The following is a 5,516-nucleotide window of genomic DNA, read 5'->3' on the forward strand; positions in this document are numbered from 1 at the left end:
ATTCTCAAGGTTAGATTCATCCAAATGAACAAGACCATATAGATATTTTCAATTAAACAAATGTACTGAGAGTAATGAACTTATAAATGAAGTATCAATTTAACTTATAGCATGCTCTAGATAATTACTTGTTAATCATCAAAATAACACTATCATCCTCAGGCTGACGATTGATCTTTAGAACACATTTTCCAACACCTAGTTCGCACTTAAAATTTGAATTCGGAATGAAATTTATGTGCATCAAAATCTGCATAGGCTCTCATGAAGTTAGCCACTATGGTGCCTTCATCACCTAAGCCAATACACAATGGATGTTTTACTTCCTTGGCATAATCCTTTTTTTTTTTTTGGTACAACGGTCGCTCAAGTTAATCTACCATGAGTGCAACCGAGTCAAGATACATTATGTGGCATAAAGATGGGGGTACAATATCAACCCATGTCTATGAGACTTATCTGGAGTGATGGGTAGCAAAAGAGGCAACCCAATCAGCCACCATGTTCGCCTTCTGGTACACATGAGCAGCCTGAAAGAAGTCATAGTCTCTCACCATCTGCTGTATATCTCTAAGAAGAGGATGGCTGTCGACTTGTCGTTCAACAACCCGAATCCAATCGATCGTCATAGTGGAGTCTCCTTTTAGGGCGATCTCACTAGCCCCTAGAACACTCCTCGCATAGGTGATGCCCTCCCATGTCGCCCTGACCTTCGCTCCTATGACTGTCATGCCACAGATGCACCGCCCTCCTGCAGCAATCAGTCTGGAGTTGTGATCGCGGATTACAAATTCCATCCCTTCTCTATCTCCTCCTATTAGCACATTACCGTCGAAGTTCATCTTGAGGTTACTAGGCGGTGGGGGTTTCGATACATTTGTAGTGTTTTACTACTCGAACATTGGGTCCATCGTTACACTTGCCCAAACAATTTGCAGCCAACATCTCCACCGATGCCGATTTTCCTCTTGAATTCCTCAAGTAAATGTAATGCACCTGACTTCTTGCACTTCTTATCCATAGGCTTCCCCCCCACTGGAGTACTGGTACTGTAGCAACCATAAGAGGCCCTCCTGCTGCTTGTGCTAATGCACTATAGTCCAAGATTAAATCTACTGTTATTTTCTTCTGTGCCATCCCCTGTTTTACTGAGTTCCAGAGGAAGGGGGGTTGAATTGCAGTTAGGAGCTACTGTTGGAATTGTCAAAGTCCTCGGATTCAGGTTATGCGATAATTGCAGTTTTAAGGCTGCTCATTTTGACAACTGATTCGCACTTACCATCGCTCAATCCAGATGAAGAGCTTGAGTTGTTGTAATCCTTCATTTTGGCAGCCTTCGTTGTGGCCTTCTCTTTTCTTTTTCTCTTCATCTCCTTCTCTTGAGCTTGCAGCTGCTTCAGTTGTGCCAGCAAGAGCTCTGCTGCCTCCTGCATTCGAAAACGAAAGAATTTAAGATACCCAGAACTAATTATTCATCTAAACATCCATCGTTACTTGCATTTATTTAATAAACAGAGCAAAAGAGGTTCTATACGTTGCTACATTAATCCTCAATTGTTATAATTTTAAATAAAGTGAAAGAGAATTAGGATTGCAAGATTCTCAAATCAACATCAAAATTGCTTATCCATTACTTTTACACCCAATCAAAAAAAAGAAAATAAATCCAAGAGAAAAGAAGATTCCAAGATAAATCATCCAGACAGACATCTAAATAATAAAAAAATAGAAAAGGCAAGCAAAAATTATAGCTCCAATGCTAGCAAGTTTTTTTAAAAAAATATAACGATATAAAGCACCTAGAAATTCTGTGGACTCATCATCTAATCTGACAATATTATGACCACGAAATTATCCTGCTACCATTTTTTTTTGTTTTGGTACATTTTTTTGGTACATTCTGCTACCAATTTTAAGAACTGGAGATCATATAATATCAGCATATATAACATAAACAATGATCAAAATGTTCTAAATCGAAAAGGAAAATTCAAATTCAAACAATAAAAAGGAAAAAACGAGAGAGAGAGAGAGGATAGCGAAGAAAACTCACGGAGATCATCTTCCCCTTAACCTTTATTGGCAGCCCTTCGCCGGACTCCAGGCCGAAGCCCATGGAGTAGAACATCGACAGATCCCTCGCCAGCCGCTTCGCCAGCTTCGCTCTCCTCTTCTCCTCCTTCTTACTCCCCCCGCACATCTCCGGCGACACGTAGTACTTCAGGTGCCCTTCGTCGGAGAGCCCTCCGCCACCGCCGTCAGAGACCCCCCTCGGCCGCGCTGAAATCCTAAAATTCCTTCGGCCATCAGAGGAGGAGGAGGAATCACTAGCGGCACCAGGCCTGATTCCGGCGCTATAATCTAAGCCAACACCAATACCAAACGGCCTCTAGCTTGTGATCCGACACTAATCAGATTCGAATGTAATCAACCCTTTTACATTCATGGCTTTGAGATATGTACTTTTCTAAATCGGGGGATTAAATTATCAAAGTCAAAATTCAGTATCTGTTTGCACCACATCTTAACCAGTAGTGGAACTTAAAAGCCGGTTACGATAATGGCAGGATGGCGGCATTAAAAGCTGAATATGGAAGAAAGACTTGACTCTCGGTAAGGTGAGGAGATCAATATCTCAAGATACGATGGGCAAACCGCCTGCCATGATCCGACTTAACATATCGGGCATATAGGCTGATAACCAAAGCCAAATTATTGGACAATAGAGAAAATACTAAGATTCTATTTGGGATTGCAGTTACTTTTAGTATTTTTAGAAATAGGGCTTTTGAAAAATGAAGTTTTTTAAAATAGAGCTTTTATAAAAAGTTATATGCGGTTTGGTAAGTATACTTTTAAAATATTGTAAAAAGTTGGTAACCAAAATGAGAAAGTACTTTTGGTATGATAAAATAATAGTAAAGAATATTGCGTAATATTGCATAGTGGAGTATAATACAATATAATATTATATATGATTACATATTAAAATACTATTATTTTATATAATATTATTATAATATAGTATAATATAATATTGAATGCTATAGCATAACAATATATCATAATAAGATATGATATGATATGATATAATAATGTATTAATATTATAGTATAATAATAGTTTATTATCATTAAATATTATTATATTAGATTGCATTATTATAATATAATAATATTATATTATATTATAGGTTTATATTATAATAATATAACATAATATGTTGTATTGTGCTTATATGATAACTATTTATTACGATAATACTATAATATATTATTGTATTATAATAATATAATATAATATAATATTAATTTATTATTATATTATATTTATAGTATAATAATATATTATGATATGATATAAGATATAATCATGAGATTTGTTAGTAGGAATTTTGGTCATTAGAAAAATTTTATGAAAACCAAAACAACTTCTTGAGATTGACCAGAAAATATTTTTGGGGAGATCCAAAATAGAGCTTTTTCCAAATAAACGTTTTCAGCTTTCTAACAATGCCAAAATAGTTTTTTAATTTTTTACCAAATACTACTATATCATCTAAAAGTACTTTTAGAGGATCAGAATGTGCTTTTTTTTTTGCTAAAACAGGCATTTCATACATCACGGGTACGAATACACCCAATAGAATCGGAATACAAAAGGTCCCGAAGTGCTTCGAGAATTTCTTTCTCCCTGGTCCATAGGATACCTTCTGAGTGACTCGCTATATACATGCATAACCTGCAATGTGACACCCTCTCTCACCATCATCCAAATATTGCGGAGCAGGGGATGAGCTCCTCTATGACTACTCGAGCCCCTACGGATCCAACTAATCACCATGGCTGAATCACTCTCCAATAGAATAAAACTTGCCTGAAGCACCCACCGCGCGTAATACAGGCCCATCCAGGCCAGAATGTGCTTTCTAGCCCACTAAAAGCTTTGTCAAATAGGACCTAATACGAACATCAGGGTATAGGCGGAACATAGAAATGTTGGGACTTGTAGTAAGAGCTATCTCAGCCTAAACTAAGATGCAGGTCATTGGTTGTAATTGTATCGAATAGTTGGTGGATAGTTATCGGCAGTTAGAACATGGAGAGTGGAGATAATGAAGAAGAGTTAAATCAACAGTAGTTATGGTCAGAAAGTGGACAAGAATTTAACAAATTGGCAAATTAGTGTCAAACTAATAATTCTTGTCTAGTGACTAGGAAGGTCATGTATAATTCTAAATGTGGCAAGGGATCTTTTGGGAGACTTTTGAATCATTATCACACTCTATATTTGTATCTCTTTTACTTTTCAATTAATGCTAATCTTTATTTTCTTTAGCTTAGCTTAGGGATGTCGAGGGATTTGGTGAGGTTAGTTAAAAAATCGAAACCAAATCTGAAATCTACTGTCGCTCCCCAAAATCGAAACCAAAATCAAATGGTTTTCAAAATAAAACATGATAACCACTATAAAAAAAAGCACGGAACCAAAACTGAAACCGAAAAACCAAAAAACATTTAACTTCTTTTATTCATTTCAAAATTTTCATATATAAATATCCAAATTAAAGATTCATCTATATTTTTTATATAATTCATACCAACTCAACTAATAAATATGATCAAGAATAATAACACAACATCTAACATACTCAATAATTCTAAAATAATAATATAACCATCCAAGTTAAAAATAAATCCAATTATATAAAAAAAAACAAGTCCAACAAACATAATAATCGTAAAGAAGAACCGAAGGGAGGAGAAAAGCCACCTTTCTAGCCTCTAGGATTTGTCCATTTAGTCATTTACTATCCATAGTCTATGAACTATCCAGATTGAACAGGATAGAGGGCTAGGATTTATAGTAAATATAAAGGTACTAAGAGATATCGGGTATGTTTATTATCAAGTTTGGTGCCGGATTCGGTGTCAGATTTGATTTCAGATTCAGTGCTAGATTCGATTTCGGATTCGGATCAGGGAATTCACCAAAAACGAACACCAAAACCAAATGATATTTGATTTTTCAAACCATCACCGAAACCATTTTTGTTTAATTTCGGTTAAAACCATCCTATTCGGTTCGGGGATGAGTAAAATATTCGGGTATCTATGTTCATTGACATCCCTAGCTTAGCTTAGTTTCCTACTTACTGCTCTTCGAGCAGGCAACATCCTAGTAGTGCAAATCCTTAAAGGTTCAAGGTATTAATTAGGACCCACTACTATTTCTCTATCCTTTCCGGTTTGAACTAGTGGTATACCATATATTGGTCTAGCTAAGCATCTTGGTCCAACCCGTCTTGCATCCAGAGAAGTAGCCAATAAACTTAATTTGTGGCATATTCAATCGAACATGGCTAGCTATTCAATGCCACCTAGAAAGAGAAGTGACACTTAGCCATCAGGCCTTGTCCAAGTAGGAGCCCTATGAATAGCATGTTGAGTAGCCAACCACCAAGTTGGGTTAATGGGATATAGTTCGCAGCTCAACATGGAGTAGCTATTTTAATG

At 36.2% G+C, this 5,516-nt stretch overlaps 1 pseudogene; it reads right to left on the bottom strand.

Annotated features, from left to right (window-relative positions):
• Positions 1-209: 209 nt before the first annotated feature.
• LOC149750992 (diacylglycerol O-acyltransferase 3-like) lies at positions 210-2,665 on the bottom strand (annotated as a pseudogene).
• Between the last annotated feature and the right edge of the window lie 2,851 nt (positions 2,666-5,516).

This window comes from Phoenix dactylifera, chromosome 17 (genome assembly GCF_051530095.1).
Source record: "Phoenix dactylifera cultivar Ajwa chromosome 17, Ajwa_hap1_PhDact_Kaust_v1.1, whole genome shotgun sequence".
In the NCBI taxonomy this organism is placed as follows: Eukaryota; Viridiplantae; Streptophyta; class Magnoliopsida; order Arecales; family Arecaceae; genus Phoenix; species Phoenix dactylifera.